Raw genomic sequence first — 16,810 nt, 5'->3', positions numbered from 1 at the left:
AGTTGATTCAAATGATTCATCATATGATTATCAGCCTGAAGAAGTTGTTTTACTTCTTCCTAAAGAAGAAGTGGCTGGCGACTCTACTATAAGGTACATGCATTTTGATGACTCAACAACTTCTGAAAGAAGTCATAGTCGTGCATATTCTGTTATGACGCGATCCCAGACAAGGTTGGCTCAACAAGAAGAAGCAACGAAAGTGGTAGAGAATGTTCATTCGCCTATTACTATTGCTAAAAGAGGAACACCACTGCCTACTCTTCCTATGGACGCGGCAAAGAATCAAGTAAGTGATCATAATCCTCCTGTTATTTCTTCCAATGAGCCTAAGATCAGTCTGCCTAGCCTTAAATCTCAGTCAGACAATGTTCATCCCTCTCTAGCTGGTTCATTTCAAGATTTTGATATTATTGACCACGCTAGAAAGACGAAGATTCAAATGTTTGAAGTTGAATATTTACAAGCTAATCCCGATCAATTTGATAGGCTAGCTAGCGTTATTAAGAGTAAGGACACTCATCCTATCCTTGAAAATACTACCCCTCAAGAAACCAAGAATTTGCCCAATCATCTAGTGACCATCCCATTTGCTGTCCCAGGGAAAGATAGAAACTTTTTATATTTCCTTGCTGATTAATGGCTTTTAGTTGAGCAATTGTGTCTTGGATTCTAGTGCCTCTGATAATGTCATGCCTGCTAAGGTAGCTAAATCCTTAGGGCTGACCTTGACCAAAACTTTTGTTCATTGTTACCCCTTGGAGAACAAATAAGTGCCTCTTATTGGGCAAATCAAAGATGCTCAGTTTGCATTTGCAGCTTTTCCAGAAAAGAAAATAAAGATGACTGTTTTGGTAGCTGATGTTCTTGCCTCTTATGGAATGTTGCTGGGCCGTAACTTCTGTAAGGACGTAGGCGGTGAGCTTAATATGGATATGACTGAAGCCAGGATACTTGTTAAAGGTGTTGTGCAGAAATTAGTTCCTGAAAAAGGAGACTACATATATCGTTGTTAAATCAAATGATCCCCATGCCCAAATTCTTTTTGGATCTGCTGGTTTTGGGAATTATTATCTCTATATAGATGAAGTCTCTGAGTTTGCTAAAGATTGGCCTTGCAGTGGTTCCGATGGTTCAATACTTTCAGCCAGTGAAAGGTTTGCTGATGCTGAAGAAGATCAAGCGTCAGAAGTGGGATCTTCCGATTCATACATTATGGTGGAAGATGCTTCATCTTTTGTTGCTGATGAAAATACTCAACTACTTATTCAAGAAGGGGAATTTCAGTCTTCTCCGAAGAAAGTTCATCTTCTTCTATTGATAAAGATGATACTTTTTCTTTTCATAATGCACCCATCCTTGACGAGGGTAGTACTAGCCACTCTGATGACACCAACAGTCCGAATGACGTCTAGACTCTTGAGTTTGATGGTAGTTGTGCTGCAAATGGATCTCGAGCTGATATTCTCCTCATTTCTCCCAAGGGAGAGATGTTCCCTTATTCCTTCAAGTTACAGTTCGCTAATACCAACAATACGGCTGAATGAGTCGCTTTTATTGGGTATGGATGTTGCTCGCAAAAGAGGAATTAAGAATCGACATGCTCAGGGTGATGCGGAATTGGTGGTTTGTCAAGTCCAAAATATTTATCAGACAAGGAATGACCGACTCAAGCATTACCGAAATCTAGTATCGGATAATATTGAAAGTTTTGATGCTTTCGGTATTTTTGTTGTACCCCGTGAATTCAATAATAGAGCTGATTTGCTCGCAGTCTCATCTACTTTGCTGATTCCACATCTTGATTTTGGTCAAGATAGATACACTATTGAGTCCATTTGCAGACCCAGTGTGCCTGAGAATTGGGATCATTGGCAAATTTTTAGTGATAAGTAGATTATAAATTTTCTTCTGACTGAAGACAATTTTAATAATCTGTATTTTGAAGGAAGCAATTCATCTTCTTCTTCACCTTTAGATTCAATAGCAGATACATCATCTGAAGCAGATGATGAAATTCTTCAATTAAAAGGGAATAGAATTCCAAAGGGACTGGTTTCTCTTGAGAAACATTTTGATAATCATGATCGCTTTATCAAGAAGCAACAACAAGAAAATTCAGAATCTTCTATGGGCTTTGAAAAGTACAATATTGGTTCAAAAGAAGATCCTAAATTTGTCAATATTGGCAATAATTGCACTCCAGAAGAGAAAGAGCAGTTCATTCAGCTTTACATGGATGTATTGGCTTATTCCTATGATGACCTTAAATCTTTTCATCCGAAGGAGATGCAACATGATATTCCTTTGAAGCTTGGCGCAGTGCCTTTTCGTTAGAAGCAGCGTCAATACAATCCCAAAATTTCAGATACTATTCATTCTGAGATTCAGAAAATGCTAAATGCTCGGATTATCTTTCCTATCCACTATTCAATGTGGGTAGCAAATATAGTTCCGGTGCGTAAGAAGAATGGAGAAATACGTATCTGTGTAGCTTTTCGAAACCTCAATCGGTTGTCGCTGAAAGATAATTGTCCTCTGCCAATAATATACCAGGTGTTGCAAACAGTGACAGGTGCCCAGGTGATGTCTATTGTAGATGGATTTTCCGGGTATAACCAAATTGAGGTAAGGGAATCTGATCAACATAAAACTGCATTTACTACTCCTTGGGGTACTTTTGTGTACTGTAGATGCCTTTTGGTTTAATCAATGTAGGAGCTACCTTTCAAAGAGCCATGGACTTAGCCTTTCGTGGTATTTTGGGAAGGTATATTGTGGTATATCTTGATGATCTCACCGTTTTTTCAAAAGACCATGAAAATCATCTTTTTCACTTGCAAGATGTATTAGAAAGATGCTGCAAGCACAACATTTCTCTTAATGCTAAGAAATCAGTCTTTGGAGTGACTGAGGGAAAGCCTCTTGGTCATGTTGTCTCCAAAGAAGGTATTAAGATCGACCCAAAAAGAGTGAAGTCAATACAATCTCTTTCTTTGCCTGCTAGTAAGACAAATGTCCATTCTTTCTTTGGTAAAGTTAATTTTCTACGTCGGTTCATACCTGATTTTGTAGAAAAGACTCCTCATATCGTTGATATGATGAAAGGAAAAACCCTTTTCCATTGGAATTCGAAATGAAAGGCTGCATTCAATGAGATTAAGGAAGCCATTGCTCATGCACCTGTGCTGGTTTGTCCAGATTACACGAAGAATTTTATCATGTACAGTTATGCTTCTGAGCATACTCTATCTGCTATTCTAATGTAGAAAAACTCGGGAGTCAAATCTCCCATTGCTTTCATGAGCTGTCCGTTGAAGACTCATGAACTTAAATACTCCTTAGTTAAAAATAATGCTTATGCTGTAGTGAAAGCAGTTAAGAATTTTAGATTCTATATTCTGAATTCTCATACTGTAGTTCTCGTTCCAAATACAACAGTTAAATCAATCTTGACTCAGCAAGAGTTTGGTACGAAGAGGGATAACTGGACTGCAAAGATCCAGGAATATGATTTAGAGATTAGGCCTACCAAACTTGTTCGCGGAAAGGGTCTTTCTCAGCTTATAGCTAAAAATGGTTTTGATAATTAGGGATATGATGATTCAGAAGATCTCCCTAGAGTGTTGTTCGTCAAAACAACTGACGAATGGTATTCAAATTTGGCATATTTTCTGACTTATGGTGAATGTCCAACACATTTATCATTCAAAGAAAAGAGGAATATCAAGCTCAAGTCTGCAAACATTGTTCTTTGGGACAGCCGTTTGTATAAGCGATCTATTGATGGGACTTTCCTTCGTTGTGTTGATAAGGCACAACAAGTTAGATTGTTAGAATCTTTCCATAATCAGGCCTGTGGTGGGCATTTCTTTGCACCAGTGACTGCTCATAAGATTTTGCGAGCTAAATACTATTGGCCAACATTGTTCCGTGATGCTTTCAGATGGGTGCGAAAGTGTGTTCATTGTCAGCAGTTTGTGGGCAAACAAAAGCTTGCAGCGTTGCCATTAAAGCCTGTGGTTATTGAAGAACCTTTTCAGCAATGGGGTATTGATTTCATTGGTGTTATCAATCCTTCTTCAAGTGCAGGTCATTCATATGTTCTCACAGCAACAAATTATTTCACCAAGTGGGTGGAGACAGTACCAGTGAAGCATGCTACTTCTGAGGTGGTATGTAGATTTCTCAAGGAGAACATTATTTCCAGGTTTGGTGTTCCACACAAGATTGTGACTGATAATGTAGCCACATTCTCTTCTTTTGAGATAACACAATTTTGTTTTGAATATGGTATCTTATTAGCTCATTCATCTGACTATTATCCTTAGGGTAATGGGTAGGCAGAATCAAGTAATAAGAACCTAATAACTATCATACGCAAGCTTGTTGAGGAGAATCAAAGGTCTTGGCATAATGCTCTTTATGATGCTTTATGGGCCGACAGAATCACACTCAAAAGAGCTATTGGTATGTCACCATTTCAGCTTCTTTATGGGATAAATGCAGGAATACTCATTACTTTGGAACTTCCTGCTCTTAAATTGGCTAAAGCGATTGAAGATGAGACTTTTGAAAGTACTTTAGACAAAAGAATCATGTAGCTTTCCCAGCTGGAAGAGCATAGGACACAAGTGGTAGACCGAGTTGCTCAATATTAGAAACAAACTAAAATCCTTATTGACAAAAAAGCTAAGCAAAGGGGGTTTCGAGTTGGTGAATCATGTGTTGCTTTGTGATAAGCGCAGAGAACCTAAAGGCTTGCATGGAAAATTTTATTCTCAATGGCGTGAACCTTTCATCATTCATCGTGTTGCTGGAGAAGATAGCATTATCTTCGCTTATCATGATGGTACACCATTTACGCTGTCCTATAGTGGCCAACGCCTGAAACATTACTTCAAATAAAGGTTCGAGTTGAATTTTTGTAAATAATGTCAGAGTCTTTTACTTTGTTTTGAGTCTTTTGGTTTGTTTTTGGTTTTCGCTTTGATTGACTCTGTGGCCCAATGGATAAGGAGGAAGGCACTTAGAGATCTGGTTTCTATTCTTTCACAATAAGTGAAATGAGTTCCCCATTCAGAGCTAGTTGTTGTCCGTATTTTTGTATTTACAAAAATAGGAAAACCCTTTTAAAATTGTTGTTAAAAAATAGTTTTTTTAACTCTAAGGCACACTTATCGAGGTAAAATTGTGCTTCGCCCTTGGACTGGATTAATCCTCAGTCCATCCTCTATCCATGTTTCAAATTTCATTGCTTTCTGGGTTCGTTTGCTATGTTTTTTCCTTCAATTTTGGGTTTTTTCTTCCTCACTGTAGGTGGGAAATTTTCCTTAGATTGCAAGTTTTATTTTTCTCTTGTTTTAGTGTTGTAGGGAAATTTTAAGTCAATTACAAGTGTACCTTATGTAATTTTTAAACTTGTAACTTGCTTTTTATTTCCCCTTTGTTGTTTTATGTCTTTTAAGTCATTGGAGGAACTTTTTGGAAATATTACAAGTAAATTTAAAATTATCTGTTAAAAAGAACTTGTAATTTCTTTTAAAAGTTCCTACTTAGTGCTTTTTAGTTGTAATAGGGATTTTATTTCCCTATTACATGTTTTTTATGTTTTTAGTCACTTGTAATAGAGATTTTATTTCTCTCTTCTGGGTCTAGATATTCTTACATGAATTTCAATGTTGGAATCCTCAATTGGATCGGGAAAGCAGGATCTTGTCCATAAACTAGGCGATAAGGGGAAGTCCCCAAAGACTTCTTTGCTCTCGTTCTGTTTGCCCTCAAAGAAAACGTGAGCTGAGTGTGCCAATCTCTTGAATTTTTCTCTAGTAACTTTTTGATAACACTGAGCAAATTTTTGTTTGTGGACTTTGCCAACCCATTACCCTGGGGGTAATAATTCGTTGAGAATTTTAGGGTGATCCCATAGTCAATTGCCCAGTTAGAAAACTTCAAGGAAGTGAATGCAGAGCCATTGTCGCACACTAGAGCATTGGGGCGTCCAAATCTTGTGATAATATGTTCTACAAATTTGATAACTGCATTTGTTGTGCAATTCTTTAGCGCTTGAGCTTCAGACCATCGGGTATAGTAGTCAGTCGCAGTCAAAATATACTTATGTTGTGTCGATGAGGGTGGATTTATAGTGCCGATAAATTCAAGACCCAACATCGCAAATGGTTTGACTTTTGTGATAGGTTGCAATGGCATTGTAGGATTCTTTTCTCGATTTGTAGTAATCTGGCAGATATGACAAGTTTTGACATGGTCATATGCATCTTTAAAAGCAGAGGGCCAATAGTATCCTGCCCTCAAGATTTGGTATGCTGTTGCCTGACTTCCTCCATGGCCTGTGCCAAATTTAGAGTGGAAATGTTCTATGATCCTCCTTGCTTCATCATTTTGCACACATTGCAGATAAATGCCTTCATGATTCCTTATGTAATGTACTGATCCGTGAAGTATGTAGCGCTGACATTTAAGTTCGAAAGCTCGCTTCTGTGCAGGATTCATCTGTTTAGGATAAGTATGATTTAACAAGAGATGATATCATGATACCACTCTTCTAGGGATGTGTCGGTGAGAATATATGTTTCTTGCACAAGGCCAGGTCCTTCAATAGCCATAGTTTAAGGTAAAGTTGTCCGCAGACTATCTTCATAGGCTGTAGTTCAATGTCGTATTCTTGGATAATGGCGACCCGCTTTCCTCTTCTTTCTCCAAGCTCATTTTGCATTAGGAGTGTTTTGACAGCGGCATCGGGGACGATGGCATAAACTTTACTTATTAGAATATAATGCCTAAACTTTTTGATAGCCTTGACCAAGGCATAGGCTTGTTTCTCAATACTAGGATACCTTAGTTTTGCATCTTTTAGGGGTGAACTCATGAAAGCTATCGGATGTTCATCTTTTTCTTCCGTTCGCTGAGTGAGCATTGCAGCACATGAATGTTCTGATGCAAAAGAATACAGGTAAAAGGGCTTCGTATAGTCTGGGTTGACCAAGACAGGAGCATCAACTATAGCCTACTTGATTTCTAGCCTACTTGATTTCTTCAAAGGCTTTCTTTGCTGGTGGTGTCCATTCCATCTTAACATTATTCTTCATCATCTCATTCATTGGCTTTACTATTTCGGCGAAGCTTGTGATAAACTTTCTGACAAAATTGATCTTCCCAAAGAAAGATCTGAATTTTTTTTGAGTGGCTGGCAAGCTAATCCTTGAGATAGCTTCTACTCGCTCAGGATCAATCAGGATTTATTTCTCTGTGATCAGGTTTCCCAACAACTTGCCTTCGGTGATCCCAAACATACACTTTTTCGGATTTAAAGAAATCCCATACCTTTGGCACCTTTGAAATACCCTTTTCAGGTCTTCTATATGATCTTCTCTTTTCTTTGAAAACATTGTTAAATCATCCATGTATATGATTATGCACTTTCCAATTAAGTCTCTGAAAGCGATGTCCATGGCTCTTTGAAATGTGACCCCTGCATTGATAAGCCCAAAGGGCATTCTTTTATAGGCATAGGTTCCCCATTTTGTAGTATATGCTGTTTTTATCCTGTCTTCATACTCTACCAACACTTGGTTGTATTCGGAATATCCGTCCATAAAGGACATCATTTGGGATCCATTAATGATTTGCAAGACTTCGTCAAGTGATGGTAAAGGATAATTATCCTTAGCTGAAGCTCGGTTCAAATTTCGGAAATCAACACATAATCTGATTTCTCCGTTTTTCTTTTTGATAGGAACAAGGTTGGCGACCCACTTTGAGTGGCGCACTGGAAAATTAATTCCTGCGGATAATAATTTTTAAACTTCTTATTGGATAAGGGGTTCCAGTATTGGTTTGACCGGCCTCTGGCGTTGTCTGTATGGTTTACTTCCTGGCTTGAGAGGAATAGTATGCATAATGATGGAAGTATCATAGGTCTTCAGATCTTCATAACTCTTGGCTATGATACCGGAAAACTATCTCATGGTCTGGATTATACCAGTTCTTTCTTCTGGTGTACAAGCTTTGCCTATGCATACATTCTTAACTTCCTCTTCGGTTCCCAAATTTATGTTTTCATATTGGTCCCCTTCAATCTTTTGTTGCGTTGCTCCATTAATCTGATCTTGGTCAAATGTTCTTTTCAGCTGTATCATCCCATTGGGAATGATATTTGTCTTTAAATTCAAAACACCATCGTCATCAAATTCAGCCTCTTCCGTTCCTTCATCTCCGTCAATGATCTCTGTTGCAAAGACATCTGAGCTTGTTAAAAACTCACGAATATGGTTGTCATCATTGAATACTTGGAAATTTTCTAACATTGTCATGAATTGATGGTATAGGTGATAACTCTATGGATAATTGGCTTATGCCATTCATGGCAAGCGGCTCCAAAGAACTGGCTGCTTGTGCTAAATAATTGGCCATTTGATTGTCTGACCTATTTATATGCTGAATATTGAAAGCGCCAAAACTTTCAATGAGGTCCCATACCCTGTTGCGGTAACGGGTTAACCTCTTATCATGGCACATGTATTGTTTTCTCACTTACTTTATAACTACCTCTGAATCTCCAAAAGCTCGCAAAATTTTGACTCCTTTCTTTAGGGCTATGAGTAATTCGTGAGCTAATGATTCATATTCTGCAACATTGTTTGTGCATGGAAACTCTAGCTTGTGATTCTCAAGGTATATTTCTCCCTGTGGACTGATCAATTCAAAACCAGCTCCAACTCCTTTCTTTGATCTAGATCCATCGAACCTTAGGGTCCAAATTTGTTATGTTGATTGAGCTAGTGCATCAGTCGTATCATATTCATATCCACTTTGCAATTGGTTCACTTCAATATATTCAATTTCTTGTTCTATTTTTCGATAGGATGTTGAAGCTTGTATTTCAAAAGAGCTATTACGACGATCTTGTAGTTGTTCTATTTCAAAATCTTCAATCATTGGTTCTTTGGATTCTTCTTGAGAATCTTGTTTTTGAGGATCTTCTTCTTGAGGATTTTCATTTGGAGGATCTTCTTCTTCATTCTCAATTTTATTTTCTTCTTCACTTTCTTCAGGATCTTCAAACTGTTGAAGCTTCTGACGAGCTTCTTTTATAGCCTTTTGGCACATTTTATAGGTGAATTTTGAATGGGACGTGTCATGGATGCGACACCAATTGGTCATCAACAACTCGTGAATCCTGCTTTTCAATTCTACTTTCCGACCTACACTTGTCCAAATGAAGTCCTCAAAGCTTTCAAATAACCTTTCGTCTTTGTTTTGATCATCAGGTGCAACTAGTACTGGTGCCGGTTTTGATCCCTTTTTAGCTTTCTTTTTCTTGGATGATGCGTGTAATGTCAAAATTTCTTCCACCTTAGGTTTGTAAGAATCTAGGCCCGTCTCGAGAAACAATATTTCATTGTTTTCCCCATATTTAGTGATCATTAATTTGAGCTTTGGTGTACTGTCAGTTTTTATCTAATTTGGAACTCCTTTCCACGACAACCACATATGAGAGAAGTCGGTGGAGATATATCCGTTCAATTTTCTCGACCGATCCCTACTCAACAGTATTCCATAATCATCTGGGATATTGACAACAGAAATGTCGATACAACTTTGTACTCTAGGATCTGCCGCTAGTTGCATATGAATATTATTTAATTCCCCGATCATAGGAACTTTGGTTTTGTCCAACTGGGTGACCTTTTTGTTGGTCCGTGTAGGTATCACTCCTAGTTTTCGCATATAACAAGAGGCATCACGTTGGTCGAAGCACCGGAGTCTACCAAACAATTATGTACAAGTTTCCCAAATATTCTGACTGACAATAAGAACAGAGGAGGCTCGTCTTTCCCTTGATAAAGGATCACTAGATGTTTTACTTGATTGCTGACAAACTCTTGCGTTTGTGAAGTTTGTGGGAGCTCATTTGCCAAAATTTCTTCTTGGAATATATCCATGTCCCCAAGAACTTCTTCTGGTATGATTTCTTCTTGTTTTGAACTTCTTGTTGATGTTTGGACCATTCCAACAAAATTAGGAGGCTGTTGTTGCAGAGCATTAATTTACATTTCTTGTGTATCCTGGATAACATTTGTATTTGTTGGAGCATTATGTATATTTCTATTCGGCATATTTAGTGAAGCGCTCCTTGGAGCAACAACTTTAGTTAAACTATTCAAGAGTGTTCCTTGAATCTCTGGAATTTTCATCAGCTTGATCAAGGGCAAGCTGACCTTCATTTTCTTGAATTCTTTAAGTACATATGTACCTAGTCTCTACAATTCTTCCCTCGGACGATCTCGTGCCTGAGCTTGTGACTGCCTAGTTTGAGGGGCTGTTTGTTGTCTTTGTTCAAGTAGTGGTGTCGTAGATTGCCTCGTCCCATTTGTTTGGACATTTTGCTGACGATACTCGGGTGAATCTCTTGGAGGAGATGGCACATTTGTAGCATTTGGATTCGGTGGAGTCTGGAAATTATTCGGAGGAATGGATGTGGTTAAAGGATCACTTTGGCGAACATTCCTCTGGTATACTTTGAGAGAGTTTCCTGACGTCTGCTGTAATGCTTGAACTTCTCTAGTACCTTCTACTAGTATACTATTATTCAATGGAAGAAAACTATAACCATTAATCATAGTTGGTTGGTCTGATGGAACTTGTGTTTTCTGGCTAGCTTGGTACTGTGGCATCTGTTGGCATTTTTAGATTGTTGGCATTTTGCATATAGATTGCATTAATGATATGTTGTCATTGATGTCAATTCAACCGGTGAATGATATTCATGATATTGCTGATGTTATTGTTGTTATTGCTATTGTCTTGTAACCGGTATGATAAACTTTGAGGAAGATGTTGTAAACCGGTATATGGTAGTTTGTAAATTGAACCAGTGTAAAAGGGTTGAACCTTTCTATGTTTTGTAACGGGTAAACCCTACCAGTTGTTTTTTGTTAAAACCTAACCGATCAAGTTTGTTGGTTTAAGATCTAATGTTGAGCGGTAATGATGGAGACACGTGTGATCATTGAATAAGGATTAGTTCAGACTGAACCTAGCAAAACAACTTGGAGAGAGGGAAATGAAAAGGCCATCAAAATCATATTTGATGGGGTGAGAAATAATATTATGCCCATCATAAGGAAACATGAAACAGCCTACAAAATGTCGAAAGCACTTGAAGATGCATTTGAGATATCTCATGCTAGTAGAACCTTGGCTTTAAAAAGAGAAATAAATCACATAGCCATGATCAAAGGAGAATCAGCCAATGCCTACTTCATGCGAATATCAACCCTAAGGGATGAACTGACAACTCTTGGATATGAGATCCAAAGCAACGAATTAACACTCATTGCTCTAGATGGGTTGCCTAGCTTATGGGAAACATTTGTCCAAGACATCAGTGCGAGGGATGAATTTCCAAAATTCGATAGGCTAAAGGCTGACCCTCTCCAAGAGGAATCAAAGCAAAATAAGAAAGGGATCAAGCAAAAGAATATAGATGAAGATCTCCAAGTTCTAAATACAAACTCAAATAAGAAAAGCAAGCAGAAACAATTTAGAAAGAGAAAAGCTTGTCACGGCAAGAACACCTTCAAGAAGGACCTTTCACAGATTCAATGTTACAGATGTGACAAATTTGTGCACTATGTTGCCAAATGTCCAGAAAGAGCCAAACAAGCAGCCCCATTTGCCAAAGCAGGGAAATCTAAAAGGGAAGAAGACCCCGAGAAGTATGTACTCTATTAAGCACTCAAAATCCAAGCATCAAACAAAGTTAACTCCTGGGTGATTGACAGTGGCTCATCCAGACACATTACAGGATTCAGAGAAGTGCTAGACTCCATGAAAGAGGAGAATGATGAGGAAGTAACTATCGGCAATGACTCCACACATCCAGTCAGAGGAGTTGGAACCTGCACCATCAAACTAAAATAAGGTGTATCATTACAACTTAAAGGAGTACTATATGTCCCAGGCATCAAGAGAAACCTAGTCTCAATATCAGCACTGGAGGACAATGGATATAGAGTGACCTTTATGGACAACAGAGTATTGGCTTGGCCAAAGAATTCATCCATCAAGAAAGCTAAAACTATTGGTCAAAGACAAGGCTACTTGTATGAGCTATGCACAGAGCCCAATTTAGTCCTAATCCATGAAACTACAGATGCTAATGAAGTATGGCATAGAAGACTAGGCCACCTGAATTTTAGAGCTTTATCATCAATGGGAGACCTTGTCACAGGCCTACCTAAGTTAAAGCAATATCATTCAGGGGCATGCAAAGGATGTTCCCTAGGTAAAAATACTAAGGGTGCTTTTCAAAATAGTACTAGGAAAACAAGTAAAATTTTAGAGTTAGTTCATTCTGATGTATGTGGAACCATGTCCGTACCTTCTTTAGGGGGGTTTCTGTGTTATGTAATATTTGTTGATGACTACTCTAGGAAAACTTGGATCTACTTTTTGAAATGTAAAGAATCAGAAGAGATCCTTAATAGGTTTAAAGAATTCAAATCACTAACAGAGAACTACTTAGGAAATAAAATTAAAACCCTAAGAACTGATAATGGGGGGGAATTCACATCATAATTATTTAAAGATTTTTGTAAAAATTCAGGTTTTAAGAGGGAGTTAACAATACCTTATAATCCTCAACAAAATGGGGCAGCTGAGAGGAAAAATAGGACAATCGTTGAAGTTGCCAAGGCTATGATTCTTAATCAGAATCTGAATGTCAATCTTTGGGCAGAAGCAACTAGCACTGCTGTATATATTCAAAACAGATGTCCTCACTCCCATCTTGAAGATAAGACCCCTGAGGAAGTCTTTACTAAATCAAAACCAGATATCAGCCACCTTAGGATATTCAGATGCCTTGTCTATATTCATGTACCTAGGGAGAAAAGATTAAAATTAGAGCCTTCTGGAAAAAGGGGAATCCTTGTAGGATATAGTGAAACCTCCAAGGCCTACAGGATCTATATACCTGGTCAAAAGAATATTGAATTAAGTAGAGATGTGATCTTTGAAGAAGACTTAGCCTTCAAAAGAGCCCAAAGCTCACTAGAGCCTGAAGTCTATATCCCTACCCCTAGCATAGATGAAGATCCTACTCCTGAGCTTCAGAGGGAGAATCCTAAGGAAACTATAGGTGAAACTCAAAGTCCAGCTACATAAAACCTCAAGAAAAGACCACTATGGGCCACCAAGACTGTAGCTGAAGTGCAAAAAGTTTATTGTTCCTTGAGGAACCTTCAGGGAAAGCAAAAGGCCTAATAAATTCACTAGCTATGTTGCCCTTATGAATGATCTCTCTATAGCCGAACCAAACAATGTATCAGATGCACTTGAACATCAAGTATGGAAGGATGCCAAGTCTGAAGAGTATCAGTCCATTATGAAGAATGATGTTTGGGAGATTGTTCCTAGGCCAACTAAGAAATCTGTTGTTTCATCTAAATGGCTTTTCAAAATCAAACATGCTGCAGATGGCAGTATTGAGAAACACAAGGCCAGATTTGTAGCTAGAGGGTTTTCACAAAGGGAAAGAATAGATTATGAAGAAACATTTGCATCTGTTGCCAGGTATACATCAATAAGAGCTGTACTAGCTATTGTAGTAGCAAAGGGGTGGAAGGTACACCAAATGGATGTTAATGGTGAGATCTCAGAAGAAGTCTACCTAGAGCAACCTGAAGGGTTTGAAATTCATGATGCAGAGTCTCATGTGTGTAGACTCAAGAAAGCTCTCTATGGACTTAAACAGGCTCCCAGGGCTTGGTATGAAAGAATTGACACCTATCTCTCAGGACTAGGCTTCACTAAGAATGATGCAGATCTTATTCTCTACTTCAAAAGAAATAAAGGCGATATGCTAATATTGATTTTATATGTTGATGACTTATTAATCACAGGAAATGATCACCTTATAGATCAATGCAAGAAAGATCTATCCAAAGAATTTGATATGAAGGACTTGGGGCTCCTTCATTACTTCCTAGGATTGGAAGTATGGCAGAATTCTGACAACATTATAGTAAACCAAGGAAAGTATACCTTGGACATTTTGAAGAGATTCAAAATGCTAAACTATAGGCCAATGACCTCTCCTATGGAAACCAATTTACATAAACTTAAAGAAGCAACAACAGAGTCACAACCCACTAACCCTACTCAATACAGACAGATGATTGGGTCCCTGATGTACCTGGTAAATACAAGGCCAGATATCTGTTATGCAGTTAATGCTCTAAGTCAGTTTATGTGTGAACCTAAGGACATACACCTGGTTGTAGTAAAACACATTATGAGATACCTACAAGGTACCCTGAACCTTGGTCTCAAATATGGGAAAGTTGATATAGACCTACATGGATTTACAGATTCAGATTGGGTTGGAAGTGTGACTGACAGAAAAAGCACTTCAGGGTGTTTCCTTAGTCTAGGTTCAACTATGATATCTTGGATCAGCAGGAAGCAGTTTTCTGTAGCTCAAAGCTCCATTGAGGCTGAATACATTGCAGCTTCTATTGCTGCCCGAGAAGCAGTATGGCTTAGGAAGTTGCTTGTGGGGTTGTTTGGAGAGCCTATGATACCCACTGTTATACATTGTGACAATCAAAGCTGCATAAAACTCTCAGTAAATCTAGTGTTCCATGACAGATCCAAGCATATTGAGATTCCATACCACTATGTGCGAGATATGGTAGACAGGAATGTGATCCAATTAGAATATGTTTGTACAGGAGATCAAACTACAGATATTCTGACCAAACCTCTGTCCAAAGTGAAGGTTGATCACTTCAGTAAAGGTTTAGGTATGATAGAAAGGTAATTTGCTTTGTAATTTGTATTTTGCAAATCAATTAGATTTTTAATGTGTAAACTTCTTTGTCATGATAGGACATTTTTGGATTTTATCCCCTGGGTTCACATCTAAAGAGGTGACGATCTCTCAAGATGATGAACACTTGTATGTAGACATTATAAGGTGACGATCTTATGATGTCTAGACCAGTTATCATGTTGGATCTCTCGTGTGTTATGGATGTGCCATGATTATGTTGTGGTAAAACATTTGTATAAGATGTTGGTGCACATACCACAACTTGGATAAGATGAGAATTTAATCCTTCTCATACGATTATCCTTAAGTATTGCATGTTTAGGCAATACTGATATCACATGCTTAGGTGATATCCTGTCATCACAAGATTGACGTGATGGACATTTGTATCACGTGTTTAGGTGATACTTCATATCATGTGATTAGATGATATGATTTTCTAGAGAGTCAAATTGTGTAAAGAATACTAACCATCATTTGAATTGTGATGCTTGATACATTGTTTTTCATTTATCTTACCTAGCTAAGAGGGAGTGTTAATGCATGATAGCTTCGGTAAGATACATGATTGAATGAGAGATAAATGAAGTCTCTCATTCAATCATTTATCCTATCAATAAATTATGATGAAAAACTTCAAGCTATTAATCCTTCATTTGATAACCATTCTTCATTTGTATATGATCAATCTACTTAGTTTGATCAAATGCTTAACTATCGATAATCATCCTATAGCATAGAATCCCGATTAATATTGGTTATATTATTTTTGTTCACCGATTAGTAAATCGGGCTAACCAATGTATTCCAATTTATATCGGTTAATATATTTAGCAATGAACAATAATGATTATCGGATTAACTAAACACTGATTGGTATCGGGTGGTAATGTAAGCTTGTACCGATTGATATCGGGTTAAGTATGCACCGATTGATATCGGGTGGCAAGGTAAATACGCACCGATTGGTATCGGTTGTTAAGTTAAGCATACACCGATTGGTATCGGTTGTTAAGTTAAGCATACACCGATTGGTATCGGTTTGTTAAACATGCACCGTTTGTAATTACTGCGATAAGCCAAGGGGCACGATCGAGTAATGTCTTGATTGGTCATGTGACATGACCGGTCAAGGCATTGCTTGATCGTACCCAGCTTGCATATACATATCAATTGGCATTTGTGAGAAGGACATCGAAATCAATAATTGCTCCTCTCACCTGCCATAGAAAAGAAGATAGTCAGATTTATCATATAAATGGATAATACATAGATCAAGAAAATATACACTAGAATATAACTTGCATATTGAATTGAAAATTGAACATCATTTACAGTTTTATTAAAGCTCTTTTGAATGCTAAATTATGTTTAATTATGCAAGCGAAAGGATTCAATATTTGTAATATGTGTGTGTGATTGTGTTTAAATTAGCCCTTGTAGGACAAGACAAAACAAAACACGTAGGGTAAACCTTTCATGTATTGTGAGCATTTTAATTTGTTGTTTCCAAGATAACACAGTATAGAACAATGTATAAAGTAAAACTTTTCTTCAAATTATAAAGGGAATTTCCCTAAGAACCAAACTAACCCTAGACACTAAGCTATGGACATAATATGCAATTATTAACACTATATATGATATTTTTTGGTGAACTTTGCAACAAATGCTTGAATGATTTCCACCCCCTTTTTTTTTGTCTTGAGTAGATGCAGCAGATTGTAACAGCTTATCTCATGAGCAATATTTATCTGAAATGCAAAATTTCTTTCTAGATCGATGAGAAATAGGGAAAACTGTTAGGGTTTCTTCCTGTATGTTGATGCAGCAGCTGCTGTTTAATTCATGTTGCTGTTTCTGTGTAGTTTGCTGAAATTTTCAGTAAGTGTTTCTTGATTATTTTTTGTCATTTCCATTCGATACATTGGTGTTTCTATTGTATCAGAA

General features: G+C 37.7%; 1 protein-coding gene across 4 annotated transcripts in view; it reads left to right on the top strand.

The window, feature by feature from the left end:
* The window catches only part of LOC131062016 (chloroplast envelope membrane protein), a 226,372-nt gene that overhangs the window by 56,811 nt on the left and 152,751 nt on the right, over window positions 1–16,810 (top strand). The window lies entirely within an intron of this gene.

The sequence above is a fragment of the Cryptomeria japonica genome, chromosome 2 (genome assembly GCF_030272615.1).
Source record: "Cryptomeria japonica chromosome 2, Sugi_1.0, whole genome shotgun sequence".
Classification (NCBI taxonomy): domain Eukaryota; kingdom Viridiplantae; phylum Streptophyta; class Pinopsida; order Cupressales; family Cupressaceae; genus Cryptomeria; species Cryptomeria japonica.
The sequence above is the reverse complement of the archived record's forward strand: the minus strand, read 5'-3'. Positions and strand labels throughout refer to the sequence as shown.